We start from the raw sequence: 15,963 nt of genomic DNA on the forward strand, positions 1-15,963 counted from the left end.
ATTGAGAATTGCACTAGAATAGCTTCACTGAAATTTTAAAGAAAGAAAAAAATGCTATGGCCAAGCTTGATAGTTTTTCCTATAAAGCTTCTCATAGTTAATACCAGTTCTTATAGCTCAGACTAGTTCTGTAGTTGATACTATAGAGACAGCTATGCAGAAACTACTAAAGCCCTCTGATCATTTATCATATTTACAGTAACTTACTAGCACCATATTTGATGTGTTAGAGATTAATAGCATAAGAACCATGTAAACATATAGTTCTATCTTCAGGGCTAATACAATTTCTCTCATCAGTCTGTAAATGTCAGCAGTGAGTCTCTCACACTCCCAGACACTGGCATCCAAATGTCTTCACTGCCTATATACTTTTCCCAACTCCAAACCATAAACCATCAAATTCTGTGGTTAACAGTAATATATAAATAACCAAAGAAAAACTCAAAATCCACAGAGAAAGACGCTGGCAATTGAAAGAAATGCTTCAGTGCCTAAAGACAGACAGAGAGAAAGAGAGAGAAGGGGAGGGAGGGTGGGAGGGAGGGAAGGAAAGGAAAGAGAAAGGAAAAGGGAAAGGAAAGAAGGGAGGGAGGAAGGAGAAAGAGAAAGGAAGAAAGAAAGAAAGAAAAAAGAAAGAAAGAAAGAAAGAAAGAAAAGAGCAAGCAAGCAAGCAGCAATCCTTTTACTGCTTCTCTGGAAGGCCCCTGCTATGTGAGCTGTAACGAATATTCTGCATATGTCTCCATTTTGTCAAATCTTATTAAAGAGTCCCCTTGCTTTACGTCAATTGAGCTGTCCAGAAATCATTCATCATTTTTAGTGTAAAAAAATCATGTGGTTATTTAAATAATATCATATTAATGTTAAAGTTCAGCTGTCATTTAATGGTATGGCTTAATCAGATGTAACATTTAGGGAAAATAGTTTATTCCAGCTCTGCATGGCTTTCAGGTTGGCAGATTCAAATAAGGATTTATGGGTTTCTAAACCAGTGTATTTCTGTCCCTATTTCTGCTTGATGTACCTCGCCCTTAGTGCAGGACACTGCAGACAGTTATTTCAGAATATAAAGCATCCCCTCATATTGTGTTTGAATAAATTTGCAAATCATTTAGAGAGGGTAAAGCACAAACAACTTCTGCAACCTTTGACTGGGCTTTCTGTGGGAAATCACACTAACACGGTGGCTTCAGAAGCCTGCCGAGGGAAATTACTGTGGTGAAATCTACTTGAGCTTCTCTTTGTAGGCAGACTCAGTCAATCACTGAGTCATCTGCTTTGGGAATGTATCTAGAGAACAAACAAGAATAAAAATCCCCAGGTGGACAGCACCTTGCTACAACTGAACCAAGGAAGCTCTTAGGTCCACCTGTGTTTGTCAGTGGGGCAGTAGTTTTTGTTAGGCTGAGATGTTGGTATCACTACAATACCTAAGCATTTAATCAACTCTAACTGAACTGGGGACAATACATAGTGGTGATTTAGGGTTTCATTTCTAATTAGTCTCCTATATGATGTACAATTTACTTTGGACTTGGGAAAATGCAAAAAACAAAGTTTACCAACCACTTTATTGTTTAGGGGTTTATCTCTAGTAAAACAGGCTCTTCGCTGGGCACTGTGGGCTTGCACCTGTAATCTAAGCTACTCAGGAGACAGATCTGAGAGGATTGTGGTTCAAAGCCAGCCCAGTCAGGAACGACTGTGAGACTTCTCATCTCTAGTAAACTACTCAGAAAAAGCTGGAAGTGGCGCTGTAGCTCAAAGTGGTAGAGTGCTAGCCTTTAGCAAAAAGAAGCTCAGGGACAGCACACAGGCCCTGGGTTCAAGCCCCAGGACAGGCAAAAAACAAACAAACAAAAAACATGCTTTTGAGAAATGAAACTAGGGTTTATGTACCAAAGTCTTCAGTGCTTTGGTTTTTGCATGCTCTGTTAAAATCCTGCCCATTCACATGGCATTTGTTCCTAGCACTGGGAAGGTTTATTTCAAATGGAGAAGCTATGTTCTTTTCTCCTATTCTTACTAAAACCATATAGCTATGTTGTGCACCAACAGGTGCTTCTGGTTTTAAGAAACAATGTAATATGAGACTACACATTCATCTACCCCCTTTTACAAATGGGTAAAAGAATGCATGTCTTTTCTGTGTAGTGTTAAGTATTCATCTGCATACAATATATTTATTTTCATTTGGTAAATTCTGTGTGACTGAGAATAAATGTAATCACAAAGCAAAAGAATTATCTTAAAGCTAATAGACTACTTCTAACTTTTTATCTTCATCATTTCAAAAAAATGAACAGAAATGACTTGCCATAGCCACCCATTTCAATCATTTTATTTATACTGACTAGTCTGTTGTGAAGACAGGTGAAGCCAGTGTTCCATCTGCTCCAGGGTCTGTATGTGTCCACTTGATAAGCTATGAGTTTGGCCAGAATAAGTAAGCAATAAAGTTTATAAGATCCTGATAAGTTTATAAACTGCTAATCATCTACCCTTTGTTTTTAACCTTTTACTGACTTCAAGTAAGCTAAAAAATCTATTTCCTTCCTTCTCTCTCTCTACTTTCCTCCCTCCAGTCTTCCTTCTCATTGACCCATCTTTTCTTCTTCAGTTTACTAATCTACTCAGTAAATATTTAATCCCAGGGTAAAGGCCCAGGAATCCTGAAATGCAGCCCCCTTTATTCCTTCCTTCAGAGTACCTTAGTATAGAGAGAATGTGTGCCTAAAATATGCTGAGGGGAAGTTACAAAAGTATCTGATTCTCAAGAAGCTACTAAAATCTTCAACTGTAATTCATCCTTGTTAATCATTTAAAAGGATAGCAAGAATACAACCAATTGAAAATATTATTTAAATAGCTACAAAACCAACTTATTTTGAAAAATTAGGGAAGTGGGAGAGGATTTATAAAATTCTAACACAAGAGAAATATTAAAAGAAACTAAAGTTGCAGAAAATATTGACAGAAATGAATCAAAAAAGTGATTTTTCATGTAACTGCATTATATTACCAGAAGGAAAAATAAACAAAGGAGAAAATTGGTCCATTCAAAATTATAATAGTAAAAATGTGACATCAGGATGAATCTGTAGCTGATTTTCTGGAAAGCCATTTTTCTTCTGTCTTGACATAGATGGAGGGCTACCTAGGGACACACCGTTCATTTCCTGACTGTAGACAGACTTTAAATAAAGTGGAATTTGGATAATAATGAAAATGGCTCTGAAACAAATGGTCATTCATATGGTAACTAGGGCTAAAAAATGGATTTTTCATGAGGTTCCACAAAACTTGATTATTATAATTGTCTTGAAGTATTATGAGTATCACTGGGAGGCTTAAATGTTTCTCTTTATATGTATGTGTGTGTACACATGTGTGTGTGCAAAGTGCACTCACATTTATTCTTTGACTGAAAAGTCTTAATGAGACCAAACAGTACAGCCATCTGTAAAAATAAAAAGAGGAAGTTTTCAAAATTTTTAGTCAGAAAAAAATCAGAATTCTATTTCCTTTTACCTCTGGAGAAGTAAATTATAGTTCATAATTGATCAGTAATTGTGTGTTTTCCTAGAAACATCAAGATTCCTAGAGATCATAACCAAGGTATAATTTGAGATCCACTGACATAAATTTAGAGACCATATTACAACTTTATACATCAGCTACATTTGTATATGCTCACAAAGGCCTACAGAAAAAAATGGGTCTATAATACTTTAAATCTCTTTCCTGAAAGATGAGGTAAATATCAAATAATTTCTTTTCCCACACTTGCATGTATTTGCCCAACTGTGCCCACACATACAAAATCATACAAAAGTGACTTGACATGAGTATGAGAACTTCTTTATTGTGTGGAGCTGTGGAAAGGTCTTTAGTAACAAACCTGTAATATAAACAAAAATGGGTGTTATAAATGCATTCGGCCACGTTGCTTTGTTAGGAGGTCAGGCCACACATCTGGAAAACGTAATGTACCAGTAGAACGATTCCTGAGCGTTAGAGGGCCAGAAATGTCAGTGCAATGTCTGTGATCTATACAAATGCATCTTTCAATAGACTGATTCTTAAATAACCCATGACTAGAACTGTAGGCTTCTATAAAATGTCACACCCATACACATTTTGCTCAGAAAGCATTTTGTTATATTTTAATTGTTCTAATCACAATGTCTAAAATTCAACAGAGTTTTCAAGACTTGTGAGAAAATTGTCCTTGGGAATTTGCTAGTAATTTCTGTGTGTTGAAAAGAGTATCTTCTCTTACAGTGGCTTGCATTTGTATTTTCAGGGATTTTTTTTCCCTCTGTATATGTCATTCCTGTCTTGACTTGTTTTACTTACTTGTGATGAACATGAACCCTGACTTAGAATTAGTGCAGCAACATCTCCACCTCTTAGCTATTTTTCAGCTTTTAATCAAGTACCTATTCTTTCAAACTAAAATTACTAGGTTTGCTGTAGAGTCTTTGGACTTAGCAGATTTATGATCTGAGCTATATGAATGCATAGAGAGTATTTTTTAAACCTTAGTCCATTTTATATCGTTTAAATTGCTACTGTATACTTGACTCATTGCCTTCATCCTGTGATCCTTCAAGGCCAACATAGGTGATACTTTTACCAAACCAAGGAACAGCTTGGTATGGCTTACTGGTATTATTTTTGTAATAACATTCTTCTGCTTCTTAATAATTTTTGTTCAACATAGTGGCATGTGTCTGTAGTTCCAGCTATTTAACAGACTGAATTGGGAGGATTGTTTACACCATTAGTTTGAGACCAGGCTGGGAAATATAGAAGACCATCATCTTTAAAAACAAACAAATTTCACTTTCCTTTCAGATAAAAGCGTGCAGAATGTGAAGCTCTCTGTCAGGGATAACTCCATCAGCTGCACTGAGTGAATCCCCAGTCTATGTCTGACCTAGACATACTTCACACATATTATCTGATTTAACCCTTAGCAAGTAAGAGAAGGATGCAACATCCTCCCCATTTCACTAATGAAGAGGATCGTATATAATGAAGTAACCTGTCTGGAATCACATGGATAGGAAGAGCTATAACCTGGTGTAGGTGGCCCATTCCTGTAATCCCAGCTATGTGCACGGCAGGAGGATCATGAGTTCAAGACCAGCCCAGGCAAAGTGAGACCTTGTGGAAATGAAAAGGGCTGTGGATGTAGCTCAAGTGTTAAAGCGCTTACCTAGCATCCTCATTGTCTTGGTTCAGTCCTCAGTACCAAATAAACAAACAAACAAAAGGAGCAGAAGTAGGATATGAGCTCAACTTGTTTTGTACATACCACACAAGGTTCCCAAAGGCTAGTTTACAGTTTATAGATCAGAGCAGCTTTTACTGCTCAGTGATGAAATAAGAACCAACTGCTGAGTCATCTTTCTGCTGTTGTATAATTCCATTTCTTCTGTGAAACAATTGTGTACTAAAACCATTTCTTTAAACAAGTCTAAACAGGTAATGGAGCAATAAACATTTTGGATATTCAGCGCTAGTAATCATGCCAGTTTCTACCTCGCCTCCTATGTCACTGATTTGAGAAATCCAGCGTCCATACTATGCTCGGCCCTTTAATAATCCAACGACTGTTGCCATGTCATGGTTCCTTCTGGCCTGCAAGCACAGTGCCAGGTACTTGATATAGGTTAACTTCTTTTCCCTTCCTGATGACTCAGTAAGGCAGGAATTATCATCCTTGTTTTAAGAAGTCAGGGAACTGTTCGTGGATATGACTGGGCTGTACCTCTAGAGCCTGCATTTCCTGATGCGTTGAACTGCACCCCTTCGGTGGGGCTTCAGGCTCCTCACAGTGGTCAGACGACCTTTTAGATTGTTTAGGCAATTGTCCTACAGGCAATGAGCAAACTCTACCAGTTTGGGACAACTCTTCAATTGGGACAGACTGAATGAAGGCTGTGGGCTGTAGCTGCTATGTTCTTGAGGTGTCCTTTAGAGTTGTCTTATTTTTTTTTTGAGCATCAACTAGAAAACAATAAAAGTCTAACAGTGTACAACAAGAGTCTGTGTACATCCCCCTTACCTACAGTGCTTGGCAAGTATCATGGTTAGGAAATTTTATTTTTATATCTAACTCTCTATTGCCTGGGGCCTTCTCCCCACTGGAGAAAACAGTCCTAGTTTTGTTTAATTATTCAAAACGACATTCTTTGTAAGCATCGAGAGGCATCTGCCCTGTGGATAGGAGAAAAGTGCTAGAGCTACACTGGCTCTGCTGTTACTTTTGGAAAGAATCTGGCCGCTCTGTGCCTCAGTCTCCTCAACTGTAGCACAGGGATGACAGATGACCTTGCCACATAAATTTTTAATGACAATTAAGAATAATTCTCATAGTAGACATAATTCATAATGAGAATTAAATGAGTTGATACCTAGAAAGTTCACAGAACAGTGTCTGCTACTTAATAAGGCCTCAATCAGTGTTGGTTATCATCATGATCATCAGTGCTTTAAAAAAAAAGTAATAAGGGGCTGGGAAGGTGGCTCAGTGGTAGAGCGCTTGCCTCACATGCATGAGGCCCTGGGTTCGATTCCTCAGCACCACATAAGCAGAAAAAGCCAGAAGTGGTACTGTGGCTCAAGTGGTAGAGCACTAGTCTTGAGCCAAATAGCTGAGGGACAGTGGACAAGCCCAGAGTTCAGGCCCCACGACTGACCAAAAAAAAGTAATAAAACCCTGGGAGCCATCACCCAAATCAAAGTGTTAATTGATAGTTATGTTAGGTTGATCAACTTTAAATTTTCTCTTCCCATTCCTAGAGTTTCCTAAGAATTTTCCGAAAATTAATAACCATAAAAATGGAATCTTACTCTTTTCTAAAGTCCCACTTTCTATAATTAAAGCCACCATTCTCATTGTGTCCAGGACCATGTCCCCCAACCCCCCGAGTTCTCAAAATGGCACTCTGAGCATAACATCCTCCCAGCTCAGGTGTTTCCTCTTTCATTTGGACTCTTCAGGGAGGAGAGCCCACAGGTTGGTGTCTGTGCCTCGTGTTCCCTCTTTGGTCCTTCTAAATATGATTGGCCAATGTATCTTCCAAAGTACAAAACTACTCTGCTTAGGATCCTTCTGTGGTTCCCTATCACCTGCTAATATAAGTGTATGTTCACTCTCATCTTCCAGGTCCCCAGGTGAACTTCTTACCATGTTGATTGTCACTGCTTCTAGGCAGTCACTAGCTCCCCCACTAAAATGGACTACTTCGCATTGCCAATGCTAGTTTGATTCTTCCCTAGTTCTGTTGTTTTGCTTTATCTGTTACTCCTACCTGAAATGCTCTCCATTTGCTAACTCATTGTCCAAAATCTTCTGGACTCACGTGACAGAAACTCAGATCAAATTGACTATAAACCAAAAAAGGACATACATTGCTTAATGTCACTAAATAGAATAAGAGTAGAGTGAGTTCAAACATTATGGAATCTAAGAGTTCAAACAATGTCACCAGGACTGGATCTTGCTCTTTCCATCTGTGATCTCAGATCTCTTGTCTGGGGTTCTGTTCTTTGTCAGTATTTCTCCTTGTGGGAACAAAGTTACAGCAGTCTTTCAGGAACACAAATTGAATATAGCAAGTTTTTTTCCTCCCAGTAGTTCCATCAAAGTCATAGCATGGAGTCATATTGATTCTGATTGGTGCTCTGGTTAGATAAAAATTCCATTAATCAATGATCTGATGCTCTAGACAGGAGACCCTTGCTGGGGATGGACAAAGGCCTGACAATGGCTAAAGCAGAGTTCACTACCTAGTGAACCAGAAAAGGGGAATATGAGGTAGCAAAATTGACAGATGTTACCTTCCTAATATTCCAGTTGAGCTTTCATCTCTGGATTTCAGGTGAAATCTCACCCTCCTCACCAACCCTTCAGCCTCTCAGACACAAATGCCCTTGCTCCAATCCTCTGTAGCAGTTTGTATTTCTCATAAAGCACTGATGCCACCTACTTTGCATTGACTTGTTGTAATTGTCTTCTAGACCATTTTCCCCTACCTCATCCCCAAGCAGGATTTTTGTACAGCTCCCTACAGAATCATGCGACCAGCTGAAATAAACCAGAAAGAAAATACAATCAGAAGATAAATAAAGCCAAATGAAGGAATTCACTTTAGTGCCCATGAAGTATGGACTTTGAACAGATCTTTGTATAGATTCATTGATAGGTTGAAAATTGCCTACTTGAAAGTGAAGCAGGAAAAGCAGTCAGTTTAGAAGATCCACTGTTTTGTTAAATAAAAACTTCAGTTGAGACGCAGCACAGCCCTCATGCTGCCTAACTGGGCCCTGGGTAGAAGCCTTTCATCCAATGGCTACTAGAGGCCTATGATGAATCTGCAGAGTACTCCTGCCCTAAGGGGGAAGGAGCAATTTCTGTGGGAGCACTTCCTTGCAGGCCCAGGAAGTCAAGTTTCTTCTGTTGCTTATAAGCTGCCTGTGGCCAGGCACCTCCTCACACTTCACACAAAGCCATGTAACTCCCATGTTACAGGCCTCATCACTGAATAATCCTCCACCTCCATCACAAGAAATCTTTGGAAGAATGAGTAAGTATAGTTTCAGAGTTACTATCCAGATCCCTATGGGTATAATGTAGGTGAGCCCCAGCAGGTGTTTATCTGTTGCACTTTGGATATACACAAACATGTTCATTCAAAGGTAAAATATGTATCTTCACAATGAAAGAATTTTTTGTCCATTATTTAGTCACAATAGAAAGACATCTTATATTTTTCTTGACTGTGAGCCACAATTTGACCTAATTCTTGAATTACCCTTCTTTTATGATTTTCCTTTCTTTCCCGGATGCATGCCATTCTGTAATGTGTGACAGGAGCACTTTACCTTCACCATCAATGCCTTCTTTGAAGGCAGCCTTGAGCTGTTAACTCGAAGCAAGGAGCCCAGGGCCTTCCTTATAAACAAGTAATGGAGCCCTCAGCCCCCCTTGTAAATGGCTATTTATTAACATATACCATCACCAAACAACATTTTACAATTCCAGGCCCTGCACTATTACCCCACTGTCTGCTCCATTGTAAGTTGAGGGAGGCCTTTCACATCTGTTTCATTAAATGCCAGAAGCAGTGAACAATGGCTGAACTTTATAAATCGAGGGTTAGGGCTTCTCCCTTTACAAGTCTCCCCCTTCTTCTGCTGCACCCGCTGCCACCAGCACTACCACCAGCACCACCACCACCAGTACCACCACCATATTTTTTTGTTTGAACGCGCACATTGTAAATTAGCGTATTCACACATCCATTTTAAAAGGCTTGCTGTGTTATGAGATAGACAAAGCGAGCTCAGTAAAGCTCATGCACAGTGCAGGTGGTCGAGCTAGCTGCTACCCAGATCAAAAGTCAAACAACTGTGAATCTGCTTTTGAAAGTGCAAGTTAGGGAGACAAGGCGAGGCTTATCTGCACAAACAACAACGAGTTATAGATATACATCACAAACTCAGGGGACAAAGCGGGGCTTCATCATCTTGCAGGGTAAGGAAACCAAATGCTGACAATTTTTAGGGCATCTCTGGAATACGTGGCTTGTTTTCATTTGTTTGGGTTTTTCTCTATAAAATTAGCCTTTTATTATGCGGCAATTGATAATTATTATTTATGCTTTGGTGCTGTTCCTAAAGTAGCTAGGAATGTTTTAAGCCACCTTCAGGGCAGGAAATGGCTCCTTTTCATGGTTGCATTTTATTTTTCAGCAGCATTTAAGGACAGACTCCTATTTATACCACACAAGCAGTTTTGTCTGTTGTAAACAAAGTAAGTGGCTGGGAACTGTGCCTTCCCAGAAATGTTTCCCAGGGAAGCCATAATAAGAAACAACTGTGTATATCTTGAGACTTTGTCATCTAGGTATTAAGAAAGAATTCTGGTGCTTTTATGCCAAAAAAAAGCCCACTGTTTGTTAAAAAACACATTTCATATCCAAAATGAAATTAAAATATTTTTTAAGTTGCAAGCACTGAGGTTATTGTCATTTTTCATAATTATTTCTAACATTTTTGACAAGGTAGAAGGTAATAGGAAAGTAAGAATAACTTTTTCTTAACTGATATCCTTTTTGAATCCCACTGACTTTCTTTTGCAAACTTATGGGGATTTATAACTGTGTTAATGAGGAAAATGCCGGAATGGTACATTTGACTAAAACTTTAAGAAGAAAGTTGAAATTAAGAAAGCAGAGCACCCTATTTTTCTGTACAGTTGTTGGTTACCTAAGAGAAAGATACTCTACTTTCTGATAACTTTAATGACATTAGGATGGGGACAAACCTGCAGTCTTAAGTCTCAAACAAGTGAAGGTTTCTGAATCAGGCCCCAAGTGCTTTTATGAAACTATATTTTCTGGGGTAGCTTTATAGAATCTCAGAACCAGTGGCATTTTCTGAAGATATGGAAATGCATTTAAGTATAGGTATCTCTCTGATGATTAAATATCCATTAAATGTCTTTAAAATGTTCAAAACAATCCATGGTCATTTACCCCATAATTGTAGAATAGTATCCATTTTCTAGTTACTTTAGAAGTTTGGCTTCTTTGAAATGTGCAGGTGTTAAAGAAGCATTCCTTTTGAAACTATTAGAGTTCAATATGAAGAAAAAATGTAGGAATGCCTTCCTTAGGAAATAACTTTTTCTGAAAAAAATGAATCCTTAAAGACAGTCACAAAATTAAAATGTATATAAGACCTTTGGTTTATAAAGCACATACATACAGATTATTTCAGCTCAAATGACCTCCATAAACCTTTGAATTGATGTCATCATTGTCCTTACATTATTGTTTGTCTATTCTCTGTTACTATAGCAACATACTTGATTAAGATGGGGTAACTTAAAAAATAATCGAAGTTTATTTGGCTTCACTTTGGGAAGTCTAAAATTCCTAAGAACATGGCGCCAGCATCCACTCAGCATCTACAGAGGGCCTTCTTTCTGCATCATAATGGTGAGGGTGTCACAGGCAAGTCAGCCATTCTGCTAGCTGTGGCCTCTCTTCTTTTTGTAAAGCCACTGATGCCACTTTGAGAGCCTCTCTTCATGACTGCCAAGGGCCCTACCTGCAAATAACACTAACATGAATTTGGGGATTCAATTTCTAGCACATGAACTTCTTAGGAACACTTTCAAACCATAGCAGTTACAGATAATTGAGACCTGAAGAAGGTGAGTCTTGCCCACAGTTGTTCTACCCAAATAAGGAATAACTTGTAACCAGTACCCTGGTTTTAGCATAAAAATCTTATCAGTATCAGTACCAGCATCTTCCTCAATAGCAAATGTTTTTGTATTTGACTGTGTAAAGGGAACTGTATTAGCTATCGGAGATACAGAAACCTCAAAACTGAACTTGGGCTTCTATGTTTATATAGTTTAGGATATAGTAATAGGTAGTAATGCATGCTAGAGCATAAGTGAAAGATTGATGTTGTAGGAGATGACAGAAAGAAAAATTCCTGGAGCATAAATGGCAAACAAAACTTCCCAGTGGAGGTGGGTGGATGTCCACCCTGCCCAGTTCTGAACCCACACATGGAACACGCATTTTCCTTTTCATGATACCTTCAAGTTAATGGTCCCAAGCAGCAGAATTTGCTGGCTGGGGGTAGGATTAGAAAGACCTTATTTCTATAGCTGTGTTGATGATACATAGGAAACTCACAACTTAAAACTTATTTGCTTATAAAGTTAACAAGATGCCAGAACTTCAAAGTTAACCTTATTTTAAATTTAACTTACTGAAAGTTTGTTTCAGTTGTGGTAGGACTTAAGATTTTCTGTAAGGAAATAAGAAAGGTTGAAATCACCTAAATCATTTGAATTGTCAGCCATCATGAAAAGCTTTTCTATATGTTTAAAAAACATTGGGAAAAATGACCGCATACCTGGCTAAAATTATCTGAAAAAAAATCATATGAAACAACAGTACATGTTAACCATATATACTGTAATGTATTATTCACACAAAAACTACCAAAGATGTTAGTAGAGAGCATAGATTGTTTTCTTCTGGTATATTATTTATTTGATGAGTATGTCACTTAAAATACTGTGTTTTTAATGTATTCCAATTAAATCTTTCTCATCAAATGGTCTTACAGAAATTTAGTTAGTTGAAAACTTGCCCAGCCAATAAAGAAAGACATTCATTTTTCTATTCTGTGTACATGATCTAAAGCTCTAGCCTTTATGTCTTTTAATCTGTTTGTTCAAGGCCAAGCTATTTATATGAATAATTTTTAAAGCTTCTGTATAGAGAAAAAAAGAACATTTTATTTATTCACTGGGGTTTTTATGTGCCTTGAAATTGCATAGATAAAGTAGTTTCAAGCTCATAGATCTGGAGAAGATAAAAGATCTCTTATTTTATAAGGCTTAATATAAGCTTTTCAAATGTACAGTTTTTCTCATGGCTAAGATTTTTTTAAAAAACATTATTTCAGTATTACAACTGGAATTTATGTGAGCATCTTCTTTTCCTTTCCTGAATTACATATTAAATTATACATTTAAGGTAGCTTTTATTGCATTTTACCTTCTGAATTTTAATGGTTTTGTTGTTGGATAAATTAATTTACTAATCCTTACTTTTAGTGTCAGACACTACTTAATATGACTGAAATACTGAATATTAAATATGAGGGGGAAACTGATAAATCAACTAATAATCTAAGAGTGAAAGACACAACCTGCTTTTAGATCATATTAGTATAAAGATGAAAAATTGCTTACCTCTTCCTCCTTAGGAAATTTGGCTGAACGTGGTAGAGTAAGGTGGGGGTGGGGGATGGGGAGAGGCAGTTTTGAACTGAAGGGTGACTGGATCCAGACCAGATTCTGGGTGGACATAAGCCTCTGTTAGCTCTGTCATGCCGGGGCCAAGTCACAGCTTTCCCTGGCTGGAGCAGTCCCAAGCTATCACGGCCATCAGACAGGTGGGGAATAAATATTGTAAAATAGTGGGACATTTGAAGAGCGAGCTCCTGATCCCCAGGACTCAATTTGGACAGGCTTCAATTGGAGCAAACAGGTGTTCCTGGGAGGAACTGTCCTCAGATGGCTGGGGGGTGTACCATTCTCCACACACATAAAAAGTCCCCCTTCCCTCTGCCCGCAGGAAAATTAGAATTAACTACAGCTTTTTCTTTTGAAATGGAAAGAAGAGAAATAAAAATATGGCACCAGGTTTTGGCTCAGTCTGGATTTCTATGGAGCATGTAATCTATGATGAATGATGAGATTTCTTGAAACAGAATCCTTGTAGCTTTCCGCATTGATAGTGCTATAACAATTAGGTGAATGCAAACCATCCTTTTTTTTTTTTTACCAAAAGTTGTACCTATAAATATATTATCATCTTTCCTTCTGTCAGTCATTTGTTTGTTGACCAAGTATTTCTTGAGTAGTGATGATTTCCCAAATGTTGGGATAAGTGCTAAGGAGAGAGTGTAACACATAAAAAGGCCTTACCCCAGGGAGTTCAGCCTAAGTTGTTATAAAGTCAGCCTGAGTAGTCTGAGAAACAGGGCAGAAAGTAGTTGCTTGAATGAAAAAGATATCTTGTCCCTTAATAGCATCTTATTGAAGATATGATTGGCATGTTTTATTTGGGAGCATTATTTTAAAATTATGTTTTGTCCTATGAAGCATAAAGTAGAAATGATAATATTAATTATCTTTTGAAGTTTTCTTTCTAAGCCCTTTACCTTGAAACAAACTATTCCCTTAATATCTGTATTTCCTCCCACCTTTCATTCATGATTCATGTAATATTTTATATTGCTTTTCTTAATATTGTAACTTTAAGTTTCCATAGGCTGAGCTTGGTGGTACATGCCCATAACCCCATTTCTTGGGAGTAGAGCAGGAGGACCCACTCTCAAAACCAATTAATTTAAAGTAGAAGAAGGAAGCTAGAACAAAATTATTCATAATCATGGAGGCTAACGTAGTCACTGGTAAAAGTTCAACTTATTTCATTCCAACTTTTTCTTGCTTATTTTATTTATATGCAATACATATAAGACCAGATTCTGCTGTTTGTGTTAAGATTCTGTTGAAAGTGTTTTCCAGTGCTATCAAAGACTGTAGTTACTGTTTGCAGTGGTTGTACAATATTCGCTTCTGGAATATGTTTTGTATGTTAAACTTATAGCTTAGAGCTATACATTGATGCTGTATATCTTCATAGATTGTTGTGTTCTCACATGGCATCCTTGAAGAGAATAATTGCTTGTTTCATTTATGACTCCCTCATTCTTAATCTCTTAATTTTCTAGTATTGTAGTCTGCTTGGATATGTCTTCAAGTGATTTTTTTTCAAGAAAAGTATATTTTTTAGATATATTCTGATTCATATATAGGAATTGATACTGGTTGTATTTGTGAGACATACATGTATGCATGCACACATCCATACATAAATCTATTTTCAAGAAAAGTATATTATTTACATATATTCTGATTCATATATAGGAATTGATACTGGTTGTATTTGTGAGACATACATGTGTGCATGCACACATCCATACATAAATCTATGTATATTGGGCAGTATAAGATTTTTAAATCCTACCCTTCTTAGGAATGAATAGGTATCTTCTGGCCATTAGTGTTTGTGATTAGCAGAGAAGTTGGGGCTATATCTCAGTGGTAGATCATTTGTGTAGCATGCACAAGGCCCAGGATTAGAACCTCAGCACCCAATAAAACAGATTAGCAAAAGAGTAGACTAGACTATGCTACTCTAGTGAATGGGTTGGTAGGTTCCACTTATTTAGTTATATAAATCATTGCAGATGAACAATCCAGAGTGACTGTAGGCATGAAGTCTTTGACCCATTTACATAGAACACAAGCACTTTAAATCTGCAAATTCAGGGTTTTTTCTACCATCAGAGTTTTCATCCATCATGTCTTGGATTATTTCTTCAGATTCAAATTTTCTAGTTTCAGGAACAAAAATGATTCTCACATTTTCAGAACTCTTATTTTTTATCTTCCATATTTGGCATTTTTTTTAATCTTTTGCGTCTCTTTCTTCATTTTAAATTTAACTCCAACATTGTTGATTCCACTATTTGGAGCATTGTTTCTGTTCTTTACTGGTGATTGTATGAGTATGAATTCTGCCATGTCATTACTCTTTTGCTGATTTTTCTGAACCCATTGCTTTATCTCTTACATATTTATCTTCTTTAAGTACCACAGGTTTTTACCTTACAGTTTTCTACCTTTGCTTTATAAAGGCTCTACCTTCTTACGTTTTAAATTGAGAATGCCAGTCTTCAAACTCACCACTTGGTTTCCTTACTATGTTCTCAAAATTGTTTGTTTCCTCTGAATCTTTACTATGTTGTTTCCTTTCCCTAGAGTGCTAGTTGTTCTCTACTATAAAACAAGTAGAATACTAGTTCTGTGGGCTCATTTTTTCATCATGCTCATGTTTTTTTTTTTTTAAGTTTCTGGTTTGGTTACTTTTCAGTACCTCTGTTTGGATCTGCAAAAGGATGTATTTTAAATGATTATCTCAGCCCCAGTTCCCTTTGTCTCCAGACTGTCCTTATTAGAAATGAAGTGAGATTTCTCCCTTCCCCTCCCTTGACTCAAGCAGAAAAATGTTCAGCCCTATGTACACAACTGTCATCTCTACCACTCACCACCACACATAGACACACTAATAATGAAGGCCACAGTTCCCAGGATGCATTGCATCATTGCCATATTTCTCTGTGCCTGTCCAATAGCCACTTATTGTTTTACTGTAAACTCTAGTTTCTTACTTAGTATAAAAAGAAATAAGTTGGGGGTGTGAATACAATAGTGCAAATACTTCCTAAATTGTACCGTGCACACCTGAGGAAGAGATTATTAATTTCTGGTTACCACAG

At 37.4% G+C, this 15,963-nt stretch overlaps 1 protein-coding gene across 2 annotated transcripts in view; it reads left to right on the forward strand.

The window, feature by feature from the left end:
- The window catches only part of Vti1a (vesicle transport through interaction with t-SNAREs 1A), a 317,394-nt gene that overhangs the window by 186,497 nt on the left and 114,934 nt on the right, over positions 1-15,963 (forward strand). The gene's annotated exons all lie outside the window — the stretch shown is intronic.

Source organism: Dipodomys ordii, unplaced genomic scaffold, assembly GCF_000151885.1.
Source record: "Dipodomys ordii isolate 6190 unplaced genomic scaffold, Dord_2.0 Scaffold36, whole genome shotgun sequence".
Classification (NCBI taxonomy): Eukaryota; Metazoa; Chordata; class Mammalia; order Rodentia; family Heteromyidae; genus Dipodomys; species Dipodomys ordii.